Consider the following 15732-nt stretch of genomic DNA (forward strand, 5'->3'; position numbering starts at 1 on the left):
TTTGGATGGAACCCCCAAAAAGTTGCATTTTGCAGTTACATAAAGTTACATATTTGTTCTTAACTGACTTGCCTAGTTGAATAAAGGTTGAATAAAGGTTAAATAAAGGTTAAATAAAGGTTAAATAAATGTTGAATAAAGGTTAAATAAAGGTTGAGTAAAGGTTAAATTAAGGTTAAATAAAGGTTGAATAAAGATTAAATAAAGGTTGATTAAAGGTTAAATAAAGGTTAAATAAAGGTTAAATAAAGAAATAACAATATGCAACATATTGCAGCGTGCATATTTACATTGTTTACAAACATTGGAGCAAAACAAACATACTTTGGGTTCTGATGGGGTACAACAGTTGAACTAAGCTCATTATATACATTCAATGATAAATGGGTATATATCATTAATTTATAAGTTTAAAAAACCGATGTAGCAACTAAGGATTCTAGCTTTTTAATTTAATTTATTTTATTGAACCTTTATTTAACTAGGTAAGTCAATTAAGAACAAATTCTTATTTACAATCACGGCCCACCCCGGGCCAAACCCGGACAACGCTGTGCTCCGCCCTATGAGACTCCCAATCACAGCCGGACGTGATACAGCCTGGGATGCTGACATCATTTTTCATTTTTTTAAAAAGTACATTTAGTTAATTCTGATTTTTTTTTTCACGGGGGGTGCTGCAGCACTATCAGCACCCCAATTTCCCACAGCTATGCTTACATGGATTAATTACTGCCTTACATGGTCAAACATCTCCACCGACTCTCTGACCTGTGGTCGTTCCTGCTCTGACGTCACTAACTGCCACTCAGGTCTGGCGGAAAGAAGTTTCACTTTCTTAGTGGGATTCAGAAACGGTTGATTCCTAGAAAGCCGAGGTAAGAGAAACATGGAAACCTCTTTTCCTATTTAATTCTTTTCATCTTTTAACATAGGAGATTATAGAAATGTAGTTTTTGATGCCATGTTGCTCGCTTTTTTTTTAATGTAAAGAAATGCAGATAAAAATAGCTAAATGTCGTTCCTCTTTGAGGTGATGGTTGTTACTGTAGCTGAGTTGAAGTCGAGGGCTGCCCGCTCGGAAAGGAGGTCGAGAGTTTTGATTTTCACCACTAAGCGAACTTGTTACATTTTACAAAGACATATTGTAGCAGTAGTTTGAAGTAAAGAACATCGTACTGGACAGGTCTGAATTAGATTGTGTCTGTTGAAGTGCATTCTGCGAGGTGGCCTGTATGACCAATACGGAAGAGAATGTTTTAGCTTCCCGGGGCAACGTCTATTTTCTTCTTCTTCCCCATTTAATAGTTTCATTATTCATCATTTGAATAGTTTTGTTGAGACTGCCGTAGTCTAGAGAAGCGACACACTTGTCAATCCTGACGTGTAAACACGACTGTCTTTTTACTTGTCAAGAACAATCTGTTCAGCTGGTTCAGGAGAGCCTGTCTGCGCAGGCGCAGTGCAGGAGTCCATGTAAGGCATGACACTACCGAACACATCCGAGTTGTTTCAATGAATAAAGGACTTTATTAAGCTACCATGTAATACTATACTTGATCCTAGTTCTTACCATAATAATCAATCATTGAATAGAGGTTAATGTAATGTGTAGATGCTTATTTTGTTTTTCATACTGACACCGTTTTACAAGGACTCAATTTGCTCCCAATGCATTTCAAGAATGGAAATATGTAAGTCATGGGACTAATCATGATGTCAACACACCAAAGACATTGTTCTGTTCATCTCCAAAGTAGCTAACATGCTGCAATTTTAATACCTTCCCCCTCAAGTTGCTGCTGAAGAGATTCATATCAATTCAAATCAAACTCTTACTTTGATATGAATTTCAAATCAATAACATCAAGGTCCCCAGAGAGCTCAGCTTGCTCATCAAACCGAATATATATCGGAGTCATCCTTCCTCACACATCATTAAACCCAACTGTCTTTAAGATCTGTGCTTTAAAAGAACACGTTTGACAGTCGTGGAGACGGGATGCTCAAGTTAAAAGTGAAGTCCCTTAGCTATCTGCCTTGCTTTGAGCCGCCCAGGCAGCACTACTACGAGGCTGAGACTAGAGGCACTACCAGGCCTCTGTGTGTTTTTTAATAGAAGGTTTTAATGGCTGTTGGGCTGGAAATAAAAAAAATATGTAGAAATCTCAGGTGAGATCAGGATACTTGTAGGACTGCAGAGCATGAGCTACTCATGTGGTACTATTATGCATGAGGATTTGAATTCCGGCCCACTATATTCTGTTAACTCCTATCCTGAACATTATATATACATGACACAGCATGTTATTAGTGTACATTTTTAATTATGAACCTCATAATACAGTTTGAAGAGCTTGAGTACATATTGAGATATAGTGCCGTCGGAGCTAAACTAATTCCTAGTGGCTATAAGTGCAGAAGAGAGAGCAGAATGACAAACGTCGTATTACACACAAGGAAGAGTAGAAGGATTGATGGGTCAGCAGAGACAGAGAGGAGACTGCATCCACCCCTCCACACTCTGTGTTCCAAATGGCACTGTTTTCCCATGGTACACTACTTTTGACCCAAGCCCTTTGGAACAGGTAACTGTTCTGCTCTGATCTGCCCGTCTCTGTTCTGTTCTGTTTTGGACAGCCATAATTTATTACTGTGAAGGAACCTGTATGCTGTAGGTGAAAGGCTGGTCTCTTACCTTACTCTGCTCAGTGACATAGTGATGGAAAGAGTCAATGCTGCTCCTCGTTCAATGTTCAGAAACACTGTCAGTGTCGTACTATGACTTGGTTGTTGTGACGGACTGGTCCTTCCTGTCCATCATGTCAACCAACTGGTCCTTCCTGTCCATCACGTCAACCAACTGGTTCCTTCCTGTCCATCATGTCAACCAACTGGTCCTTCCTGTCCATCATGTCGACCAACTTGTCCTTCCTGTCCATCATGTCGACCAACTGGTCCTTCCTGTCCATCACGTCAACCAACTCGTCCTTCCTGTCCATCACGTCAACCAACTGGTCTTTCCTGTCCATCACGTCAACCAACTGGTCCTTCCTGTCCATCATACCCACCAACTGGTCCTTCCTGTCCATCATGTCAACCAACTGGTCCTTCCTGTCCATCATGTCAACCAACTGATTGATATGACGTACAGGAAGGACCAGTTGGTTGATACAGACAGACAGGAAGGACCAGTTGGTTGACCAGACAGACAGGAAGGAAGGAAGGACCAGTTGGTTGACCAGACAGACAGACAGGAAGGAAGGAAGGAAGGACCAGTTGGTTGAGCAGACATACAGGAAGGACCAGTTGGTTGATCAGACAGACAGGAAGGACCAGTTGGTTGATCAGACAGACAGCAAGGACCAGTTGGTTGACCAGACAGACAGACAGGAAGGAAGGAAGGACCAGTTGGTTGACCAGACAGGAAGGAAGGAAGGACCAGTTGGTTGATCAGACAGACAGCAAGGACCAGTTGGTTGACCAGACAGACAGACAGGAAGGAAGGAAGGACCAGTTGGTTGACCAGACAGGAAGGAAGGAAGAACCAGTTGGTTGACCAGACAGACAGACAGGAAGGACCAGTTGGTTGACCAGACAGACAGACAGGAAGGACCAGTTGGTTGATCAGACAGACAGACAGGAAGGACCAGTTGGTTGATCAGACAGACAGACAGACAGGAAGGACCAGTTGGTTGATCAGACAGACAGACAGGAAGGACCAGTTGGTTGATCAGACAGACAGACAGGAAGGAAGGAAGGACCAATTGGTTGATCAGACAGACAAACAGGAAGGACCAGTTGGTTGACCAGACAGACAGGAAGGACCAGTTGGTTGACCAGACAGACAGGAAGGACCAGTTGGTTGACCAGACAGACAGACAGACAGGAAGGACCAGTTGGTTGATCAGACAGACAGACAGGAAGGAAGGAAGGACCAGTTGGTTGATCAGACAGGAAGGAAGGAAGGAAGGACCAGTTGGTTGATCAGACAGACAGACAGGAAGGACCAGTTGGTTGACCAGACAGACAGACAGGAAGGACCAGTTGGTTGACCAGACAGACAGACAGGAAGGACCAGTTGGTTGACCAGACAGACAGACAGGAAGGACCAGTTGGTTGACCAGACAGACAGACAGGAAAGACCAGTTGGTTGACCAGACAGACAGACAGGAAGGACCAGTTGGTTGATCAGACAGACAGGAAGGACCAGTTGGTTGACCAGACAGACAGCAAGGACCAGTTGGTTGACCAGACAGACAGACAGGAAGGAAGGAAGGACCAGTTGGTTGACCAGACAGACAGACAGGAAGGACCAGTTGGTTGACCAGACAGACAGACAGGAAGGACCAGTTGGTTGACCAGACAGACAGACAGGAAGGACCAGTTGGTTGACCAGACAGACAGACAGGAAGGACCAGTTGGTTGACCAGACAGACAGACAGGAAGGACCAGTTGGTTGACCAGACAGACAGACAGGAAGGACCAGTTGGTTGACCAGACAGACAGACAGGAAGGACCAGTTGGTTGACCAGACAGACAGACAGGAAGGACCAGTTGGTTGACCAGACAGACAGACAGGAAGGACCAGTTGGTTGACCAGACAGACAGACAGGAAGGACCAGTTGGTTGACCAGACAGACAGACAGGAAGGACCAGTTGGTTGACCAGACAGACAGACAGGAAGGACCAGTTGGTTGATCAGACAGACAGGAAGGACCAGTTGGTTGACCAGACAGACAGGAAGGACCAGTTGGTTGACCAGACAGACAGGAAGGACCAGTTGGTTGATCAGACAGACAGGAAGGACCAGTTGGTTGACCAGACAGACAGGAAGGACCAGTTGGTTGATCAGACAGACAGGAAGGACCAGTTGGTTGACCAGACAGACAGGAAGGACCAGTTGGTTGACCAGACAGACAGGAAGGACCAGTTGGTTGATCAGACAGACAGGAAGGACCAGTTGGTTGACCAGACAGACAGGAAGGACCAGTTGGTTGATCAGACAGACAGGAAGGACCAGTTGGTTGACCAGACAGACAGGAAGGACCAGTTGGTTGACCAGACAGACAGGAAGGACCAGTTGGTTGACCAGACAGACAGACAGGAAGGACCAGTTGGTTGACCAGACAGACAGACAGGAAGGAACAGTTGGTTGACCAGACAGACAGACAGGAAGGACCAGTTGGTTGACCAGACAGACAGACAGACAGGAAGGACCAGTTGGTTGACCAGACAGACAGACAGACAGGAAGGACCAGTTGTTTGACCAGACAGACAGGAAGGACCAGTTGTTTGACCAGACAGACAGGAAGGACCAGTTGGTTGACCAGACAGACAGGAAGGACCAGTTGGTTGACCAGACAGACAGACAGGAAGGACCAGTTGGTTGACCAGACAGGAAGGAAGGACCAGTTGGTTGACCAGACAGACAGGAAGGACCAGTTGGTTGACCAGACAGACAGGAAGGACCAGTTGGTTGACCAGACAGACAGGAAGGACCAGTTGGTTGACCAGACAGACAGGAAGGACCAGTTGGTTGACCAGACAGACAGGAAGGACCAGTTGGTTGACCAGACAGACAGGAAGGACCAGTTGGTTGATCAGACAGACAGGAAGGACCAGTTGGTTGACCAGACAGACAGGAAGGACCAGTTGGTTGACCAGACAGACAGGAAGGACCAGTTGGTTGATCAGACAGACAGGAAGGACCAGTTGGTTGACCAGACAGACAGGAAGGACCAGTTGGTTGACCAGACAGACAGGAAGGACCAGTTGGTTGATCAGACAGACAGACAGACAGACAGACAGGAAGGACCAGTTGGTTGACCAGACAGACAGGAAGGACCAGTTGGTTGACCAGACAGACAGGAAGGACCAGTTGGTTGACCAGACAGACAGGAAGGACCAGTTGGTTGGCCAGACAGACAGACAGGAAGGACCAGTTGGTTGACCAGACAGACAGACAGGAAGGAACAGTTGGTTGACCAGACAGACAGACAGGAAGGACCAGTTGGTTGACCAGACAGACAGACAGGAAGGACCAGTTGGTTGACCAGACAGACAGACAGGAAGGACCAGTTGGTTGACCAGACAGACAGACAGGAAGGAACAGTTGGTTGACCAGACAGACAGACAGGAAGGACCAGTTGGTTGACCAGACAGACAGACAGACAGGAAGGACCAGTTGGTTGACCAGACAGACAGACAGACAGGAAGGACCAGTTGGTTGACCAGACAGACAGGAAGGACCAGTTGGTTGACCAGACAGACAGACAGACAGGAAGGACCAGTTGGTTGATCAGACAGACAGACAGGAAGGAAGGAAGGACCAGTTTGTTGATCAGACAGGAAGGAAGGAAGGACCAGTTGGTTGATCAGACAGACAGACAGGAAGGACCAGTTGTTTGACCAGACAGACAGACAGGAAGGACCAGTTGGTTGACCAGACAGACAGACAGGAAGGACCAGTTGGTTGACCAGACAGACAGACAGGAAGGACCAGTTGGTTGACCAGACAGACAGACAGGAAAGACCAGTTGGTTGACCAGACAGACAGACAGGAAGGACCAGTTGGTTGATCAGACAGACAGGAAGGACCAGTTGGTTGACCAGACAGACAGCAAGGACCAGTTGGTTGACCAGACAGACAGACAGGAAGGAAGGAAGGACCAGTTGGTTGACCAGACAGACAGACAGGAAGGACCAGTTGGTTGACCAGACAGACAGACAGGAAGGACCAGTTGGTTGACCAGACAGACAGACAGGAAGGACCAGTTGGTTGACCAGACAGACAGACAGGAAGGACCAGTTGGTTGACCAGACAGACAGACAGGAAGGACCAGTTGGTTGACCAGACAGACAGACAGGAAGGACCAGTTGGTTGACCAGACAGACAGACAGGAAGGACCAGTTGGTTGACCAGACAGACAGACAGGAAGGACCAGTTGGTTGACCAGACAGACAGACAGGAAGGACCAGTTGGTTGACCAGACAGACAGACAGGAAGGACCAGTTGGTTGACCAGACAGACAGACAGGAAGGACCAGTTGGTTGACCAGACAGACAGACAGGAAGGACCAGTTGGTTGATCAGACAGACAGGAAGGACCAGTTGGTTGACCAGACAGACAGGAAGGACCAGTTGGTTGACCAGACAGACAGGAAGGACCAGTTGGTTGACCAGACAGACAGGAAGGACCAGTTGGTTGACCAGACAGACAGGAAGGACCAGTTGGTTGACCAGACAGACAGACAGGAAGGACCAGTTGGTTGACCAGACAGACAGACAGGAAGGAACAGTTGGTTGACCAGACAGACAGACAGGAAGGACCAGTTGGTTGACCAGACAGACAGACAGACAGGAAGGACCAGTTGGTTGACCAGACAGACAGACAGACAGGAAGGACCAGTTGTTTGACCAGACAGACAGGAAGGACCAGTTGTTTGACCAGACAGACAGGAAGGACCAGTTGGTTGACCAGACAGACAGGAAGGACCAGTTGGTTGACCAGACAGACAGACAGGAAGGACCAGTTGGTTGACCAGACAGGAAGGAAGGACCAGTTGGTTGACCAGACAGACAGGAAGGACCAGTTGGTTGACCAGACAGACAGGAAGGACCAGTTGGTTGACCAGACAGACAGGAAGGACCAGTTGGTTGACCAGACAGACAGGAAGGACCAGTTGGTTGACCAGACAGACAGGAAGGACCAGTTGGTTGACCAGACAGACAGGAAGGACCAGTTGGTTGATCAGACAGACAGGAAGGACCAGTTGGTTGACCAGACAGACAGGAAGGACCAGTTGGTTGACCAGACAGACAGGAAGGACCAGTTGGTTGATCAGACAGACAGGAAGGACCAGTTGGTTGACCAGACAGACAGGAAGGACCAGTTGGTTGACCAGACAGACAGGAAGGACCAGTTGGTTGATCAGACAGACAGACAGACAGACAGACAGGAAGGACCAGTTGGTTGACCAGACAGACAGGAAGGACCAGTTGGTTGACCAGACAGACAGGAAGGACCAGTTGGTTGACCAGACAGACAGGAAGGACCAGTTGGTTGACCAGACAGACAGACAGGAAGGACCAGTTGGTTGACCAGACAGACAGACAGGAAGGAACAGTTGGTTGACCAGACAGACAGACAGGAAGGACCAGTTGGTTGACCAGACAGACAGACAGGAAGGACCAGTTGGTTGACCAGACAGACAGACAGGAAGGACCAGTTGGTTGACCAGACAGACAGACAGGAAGGAACAGTTGGTTGACCAGACAGACAGACAGGAAGGACCAGTTGGTTGACCAGACAGTCAGACAGACAGGAAGGACCAGTTGGTTGACCAGACAGACAGACAGACAGGAAGGACCAGTTGGTTGACCAGACAGACAGGAAGGACCAGTTGGTTGACCAGACAGACAGACAGGAAGGACCAGTTGGTTGACCAGACAGACAGACAGGAAGGACCAGTTGGTTGACCAGACAGACAGACAGGAAGGACCAGTTGGTTGACCAGACAGACAGACAGGAAGGACCAGTTGGTTGACCAGACAGACAGACAGGAAGGACCAGTTGGTTGACCAGACAGACAGACAGGAAGGACCAGTTGGTTGACCAGACAGACAGACAGGAAGGACCAGTTGGTTGACCAGACAGACAGACAGGAAGGACCAGTTGGTTGACCAGACAGACAGACAGGAAGGACCAGTTGGTTGACCAGACAGACAGACAGGAAGGACCAGTTGGTTGACCAGACAGACAGACAGGAAGGACCAGTTGGTTGACCAGACAGACAGGAAGGACCAGTTGGTTGACCAGACAGACAGGAAGGACCAGTTGGTTGACCAGACAGACAGGAAGGACCAGTTGGTTGACCAGACAGACAGGAAGGACCAGTTGGTTGACCAGACAGACAGGAAGGACCAGTTGGTTGACCAGACAGACAGGAAGGACCAGTTGGTTGACCAGACAGACAGGAAGGACCAGTTGGTTGACCAGACAAGAAGGACCAGTTGGTTGACCAGACAGACAGGAAGGACCAGTTGGTTGACCAGACAGACAGGAAGGACCAGTTGGTTGACCAGACAGACAGGAAGGACCAGTTGGTTGACCAGACAGGAAGGACCAGTTGGTTGACCAGACAGGAAGGACCAGTTGGTTGACCAGACAGGAAGGACCAGTTGGTTGACCAGACAGGAAGGACCAGTTGGTTGACCAGACAGGAAGGACCAGTTGGTTGACCAGACAGGAAGGACCAGTTGGTTGACCAGACAGACAGACAGGAAGGACCAGTTGGTTGACCAGACAGACAGACAGGAAGGACCAGTTGGTTGACCAGACAGGAAGGACCAGTTGGTTGACCAGACAGACAGGAAGGACCAGTTGGTTGACCAGACAGACAGGAAGGACCAGTTGGTTGACCAGACAGACAGGAAGGACCAGTTGGTTGACCAGACAGACAGGAAGGACCAGTTGGTTGACCAGACAGACAGGAAGGACCAGTTGGTTGACCAGACAGACAGGAAGGACCAGTTGGTTGACCAGACAGACAGGAAGGACCAGTTGGTTGACCAGACAGACAGGAAGGACCAGTTGGTTGACCAGACAGGAAGGACCAGTTGGTTGACCAGACAGACAGGAAGGACCAGTTGGTTGACCAGACAGACAGGAAGGACCAGTTGGTTGACCAGACAGACTGGAAGGACCAGTTGGTTGATCAGACAGGAAGGACCAGTTGGTTGACCAGACAGGAAGGACCAGTTGGTTGACCAGACAGACAGGAAGGACCAGTTGGTTGACCAGACAGACAGGAAGGACCAGTTGGTTGACCAGACAGACAGGAAGGACCAGTTGGTTGATCAGACAGACAGGAAGGACCAGTTGGTTGACCAGACAGACAGGAAGGACCAGTTGGTTGACCAGACAGAGAGGAAGGACCAGTTGGTTGACCAGACAGACAGGAAGGACCAGTTGGTTGACCAGACAGACAGGAAGGACCAGTTGGTTGACCAGACAGACAGGAAGGACCAGTTGGTTGACCAGACAGGAATGACCAGTTGGTTGACCAGACAGACAGGAAGGACCAGTTGGTTGACCAGACAGACAGGAAGGACCAGTTGGTTGACCAGACAGGAATGACCAGTTGGTTGACCAGACAGACAGGAAGGACCAGTTGGTTGACCAGACAGACAGGAAGGACCAGTTGGTTGACCAGACAGACAGGAAGGACCAGGGAAAGAGTTGCCTGCTCCTTATTCTGAGTTATGTTTCAGGAGCACTGTATCATTATAGCCTGGTCCCAGATCTGTTTGTGCCATTGACAATTTTATTTCTCATGTTTGGCATGACAATGAGTGAAGCACTACCAGACTGGCGCTCAGGCTACTGTACCATGAATTCAATGATATGAGCTCTTAAGGCTGGACCAGAATAGTGTCTGTGTTGGTGTTGGCCTTTGTACGAAGGATTACGTAACTTCTCAGAAACTAGAATGAATGACTTTGAACCTTGTATTCATTGGTTCTATTTCTACACCAAGCTCTCCCAGGAAGGACTGTTGTAGAGGTTGTAGTCATTGGTTCTATTTCTACGCCAAGCTCTCCCAGGAAGGACTGTTGTAGAGGTTGTAGTCATTGGTTCTATTTCTACACCAAGCTCTCCCAGGAAGGACTGTTGTAGAGGTTGTAGTCATTGGTTCTATTTCTACACCAAGCTCTCCCAGGAAGGACTGTTGTAGAGGTTGTAGTCATTGGTTCTATTTCTACACCAAGCTCTCCCAGGAAGGACTGTTGTAGAGGTTGTAGTCATTGGTTCTATTTCTACACCAAGCTCCCCAGGAAGGACTGTTGTAGTCATTGGTTCTATTTCTACACCAAGCTCCCCCAGGAAGGACTGTTGTAGTCATTGGTTCTATTTCTACACCAAGCTCCCCAGGAAGGACTGTTGTAGAGGTTGTAGTCATTGGTTCTATTTCTACACCAAGCTCTCCCAGGAAGGACTGTTGTAGAGGTTGTAGTCATTGGTTCTATTTCTACACCAAGCTCTCCCAGGAAGGACTGTTGTAGAAGTTGTAGTCATTGGTTCTATTTCTACACCAAGCTCTCCCAGGAAGGACTGTTGTAGAGGTTGTAGTCATTGGTTCTATTTCTACACCAAGCTCTCCCAGGAAGGACTGTTGTAGAGGTTGTAGTCATTGGTTCTATTTCTACGCCAAGCTCTCCCAGGAAGGACTGTTGTAGAGGTTGTAGTCATTGGTTCTATTTCTACACCAAGCTCTCCCAGGAAGGACTGTTGTAGAGGTTGTAGTCATTGGTTCTATTTCTACACCAAGCTCTCCCAGGAAGGACTGTTGTAGAGGTTGTAGTCATTGGTTCTATTTCTACGCCAAGCTCTCCCAGGAAGGACTGTTGTAGAGGTTGTAGTCATTGGTTCTATTTCTACACCAAGCTCTCCCAGGAAGGACTGTTGTAGAGGTTGTAGTCATTGGTTCTATTTCTACACCAAGCTCTCCCAGGAAGGACTGTTGTAGAGGTTGTAGTCATTGGTTCTATTTCTACACCAAGCTCCCCCAGGAAGGACTGTTGTAGTCATTGGTTCTATTTCTACACCAAGCTCCCCCAGGAAGGACTGTTGTAGTCATTGGTTCTATTTCTACACCAAGCTCCCCCAGGAAGGACTGTTGTAGTCATTGGTTCTATTTCTACACCAAGCTCCCCCAGGAAGGACTGTTGTAGTCATTGGTTCTATTTCTACACCAAGCTCTCCCAGGAAGGACTGTTGTAGAGGTTGTAGTCATTGGTTCTATTTCTACACCAAGCTCTCCCAGGAAGGACTGTTGTAGAGGTTGTAGTCATTGGTTCTATTTCTACACCAAGCTCTCCCAGGAAGGACTGTTGTAGAGGTTGTAGTCATTGGTTCTATTTCTACACCAAGCTCTCCCAGGAAGGACTGTTGTAGAGGTTGTAGTCATTGGTTCTATTTCTACGCCAAGCTCTCCCAGGAAGGACTGTTGTAGAGGTTGTAGTCATTGGTTCTATTTCTACACCAAGCTCTCCCAGGAAGGACTGTTGTAGAGGTTGTAGTCATTGGTTCTATTTCTACACCAAGCTCTCCCAGGAAGGACTGTTGTAGAGGTTGTAGTCATTGGTTCTATTTCTACGCCAAGCTCTCCCAGGAAGGACTGTTGTAGAGGTTGTAGTCATTGGTTCTATTTCTACACCAAGCTCTCCCAGGAAGGACTGTTGTAGAGGTTGTAGTCATTGGTTCTATTTCTACACCAAGCTCTCCCAGGAAGGACTGTTGTAGAGGTTGTAGTCATTGGTTCTATTTCTACACCAAGCTCTCCCAGGAAGGACTGTTGTAGAGGTTGTAGTCATTGGTTCTATTTCTATACCAAGCTCCCCCAGGAAGGACTGTTGTAGTCATTGGTTCTATTTCTACACCAAGCTCCCCCAGGAAGGACTGTTGTAGTCATTGGTTCTATTTCTACACCAAGCTCCCCCAGGAAGGACTGTTGTAGAGGTTGTAGTCATTGGTTCTATTTCTACACCAAGCTCTCCCAGGAAGGACTGTTGTAGAAGTTGTAGTCATTGGTTCTATTTCTACACCAAGCTCTCCCAGGAAGGACTGTTGTAGAGGTTGTAGTCATTGGTTCTATTTCTACACCAAGCTCTCCCAGGAAGGACTGTTGTAGAGGTTGTAGTCATTGGTTCTATTTCTACGCCAAGCTCTCCCAGGAAGGACTGTTGTAGAGGTTGTAGTCATTGGTTCTATTTCTACACCAAGCTCTCCCAGGAAGGACTGTTGTAGAGGTTGTAGTCATTGGTTCTATTTCTACACCAAGCTCTCCCAGGAAGGACTGTTGTAGAGGTTGTAGTCATTGGTTCTATTTCTACGCCAAGCTCTCCCAGGAAGGACTGTTGTAGAGGTTGTAGTCATTGGTTCTATTTCTACACCAAGCTCTCCCAGGAAGGACTGTTGTAGAGGTTGTAGTCATTGGTTCTATTTCTACACCAAGCTCTCCCAGGAAGGACTGTTGTAGAGGTTGTAGTCATTGGTTCTATTTCTACACCAAGCTCCCCCAGGAAGGACTGTTGTAGTCATTGGTTCTATTTCTACACCAAGCTCCCCCAGGAAGGACTGTTGTAGTCATTGGTTCTATTTCTACACCAAGCTCCCCCAGGAAGGACTGTTGTAGTCATTGGTTCTATTTCTACACCAAGCTCCCCCAGGAAGGACTGTTGTAGTCATTGGTTCTATTTCTACACCAAGCTCTCCCAGGAAGGACTGTTGTAGAGGTTGTAGTCATTGGTTCTATTTCTACACCAAGCTCTCCCAGGAAGGACTGTTGTAGAGGTTGTAGTCATTGGTTCTATTTCTACACCAAGCTCTCCCAGGAAGGACTGTTGTAGAGGTTGTAGTCATTGGTTCTATTTCTACACCAAGCTCTCCCAGGAAGGACTGTTGTAGAGGTTGTAGTCATTGGTTCTATTTCTACGCCAAGCTCTCCCAGGAAGGACTGTTGTAGAGGTTGTAGTCATTGGTTCTATTTCTACACCAAGCTCTCCCAGGAAGGACTGTTGTAGAGGTTGTAGTCATTGGTTCTATTTCTACACCAAGCTCTCCCAGGAAGGACTGTTGTAGAGGTTGTAGTCATTGGTTCTATTTCTACGCCAAGCTCTCCCAGGAAGGACTGTTGTAGAGGTTGTAGTCATTGGTTCTATTTCTACACCAAGCTCTCCCAGGAAGGACTGTTGTAGAGGTTGTAGTCATTGGTTCTATTTCTACACCAAGCTCTCCCAGGAAGGACTGTTGTAGAGGTTGTAGTCATTGGTTCTATTTCTATACCAAGCTCCCCCAGGAAGGACTGTTGTAGTCATTGGTTCTATTTCTACACCAAGCTCCCCCAGGAAGGACTGTTGTAGTCATTGGTTCTATTTCTACACCAAGCTCCCCCAGGAAGGACTGTTGTAGAGGTTGTAGTCATTGGTTCTATTTCTACACCAAGCTCTCCCAGGAAGGACTGTTGTAGAGGTTGTAGTCATTGGTTCTATTTCTACGCCAAGCTCTCCCAGGAAGGACTGTTGTAGAGGTTGTAGTAATTGGTTCTATTTCTACACCAAGCTCTCCCAGGAAGGACTGTTGTAGAGGTTGTAGTCATTGGTTCTATTTCTACACCAAGCTCTCCCAGGAAGGACTGTTGTAGAGGTTGTAGTCATTGGTTCTATTTCTACGCCAAGCTCTCCCAGGAAGGACTGTTGTAGAGTTTGTAGTCATTGGTTCTATTTCTACACCAAGCTCTCCCAGGAAGGACTGTTGTAGAGGTTGTAGTCATTGGTTCTATTTCTACACCAAACTCTCCCAGGAAGGACTGTTGTAGTCATTGGTTCTATTTCTACACCAAGCTCTCCCAGGAAGGACTGTTGTAGAGGTTGTAGTCATTGGTTCTATTTCTACACCAAGCTCTCCCAGGAAGGACTGTTGTAGAGGTTGTAGTCATTGGTTCTATTTCTACACCAAGCTCCCCCAGGAAGGACTGTTGTAGTCATTGGTTCTATTTCTACACCAAGCTCTCCCAGGAAGGACTGTTGTAGAGGTTGTAGTCATTGGTTCTATTTCTACGCCAAGCTCTCCCAGGAAGGACTGTTGTAGAGGTTGTAGTCATTGGTTCTATTTCTACACCAAGCTCTCCCAGGAAGGACTGTTGTAGAGGTTGTAGTCATTGGTTCTATTTCTACACCAAGCTCTCCCAGGAAGGACTGTTGTAGTCATTGGTTCTATTTCTACACCAAGCTCTCCCAGGAAGGACTGTTGTAGAGGTTGTAGTCATTGGTTCTATTTCTACACCAAGCTCTCCCAGGAAGGACTGTTGTAGAGGTTGTAGTCATTGGTTCTATTTCTACACCAAGCTCTCCCAGGAAGGACTGTTGTAGAGGTTGTAGTCATTGGTTCTATTTCTACGCCAAGCTCTCCCAGGAAGGACTGTTGTAGAGGTTGTAGTCATTGGTTCTATTTCTACACCAAGCTCTCCCAGGAAGGACTGTTGTAGAGGTTGTAGTCATTGGTTCTATTTCTACACCAAGCTCTCCCAGGAAGGACTGTTGTAGTCATTGGTTCTATTTCTACGCCAAGCTCTCCCAGGAAGGACTGTTGTAGAGGTTGTAGTCATTGGTTCTATTTCTACACCAAGCTCTCCCAGGAAGGACTGTTGTAGAGGTTGTAGTCATTGGTTCTATTTCTACACCAAGCTCTCCCAGGAAGGACTGTTGTAGAGGTTGTAGTCATTGGTTCTATTTCTACGCCAAGCTCTCCCAGGAAGGACTGTTGTAGAGGTTGTAGTCATTGGTTCTATTTCTACACCAAGCTCTCCCAGGAAGGACTGTTGTAGAGGTTGTAGTCATTGGTTCTATTTCTACACCAAGCTCTCCCAGGAAGGACTGTTGTAGTCATTTGTTCTATTTCTACACCAAGCTCTCCCAGGAAGGACTGTTGTAGAGGTTGTAGTCATTGGTTCTATTTCTACACCAAGCTCTCCCAGGAAGGACTGTTGTAGAGGTTGTAGTCATTGGTTCTATTTCTACACCAAGCTCCCCCAGGAAGGACTGTTGTAGAGGTTGTAGTCATTGGTTCTATTTCTACACCAAGCTCTCCCAGGAAGGACTGTTGTAGAGGTTGTAGTCATTGGTTCTATTTCTACACCAAGCTCTCCCAGGAAGGACTGTTGTAGAGGT

At 47.4% G+C, this 15732-nt stretch overlaps 1 protein-coding gene across 1 annotated transcript in view; it reads left to right on the forward strand.

The window, feature by feature from the left end:
* Positions 1-752: 752 nt before the first annotated feature.
* The window catches only part of LOC135511527 (lipoma-preferred partner homolog), a 458670-nt gene continuing 443690 nt past the window's right edge, over positions 753-15732 (forward strand). Inside the window, exon 1 of the mRNA XM_064933017.1 lies at positions 753-878. The gene's annotated coding sequence lies outside the window, so the exon portion shown is untranslated. The remainder of the gene's footprint in view (positions 879-15732) is intronic.

This window comes from Oncorhynchus masou, chromosome 24 (assembly GCF_036934945.1).
Source record: "Oncorhynchus masou masou isolate Uvic2021 chromosome 24, UVic_Omas_1.1, whole genome shotgun sequence".
NCBI lineage: Eukaryota > Metazoa > Chordata > Actinopteri > Salmoniformes > Salmonidae > Oncorhynchus > Oncorhynchus masou.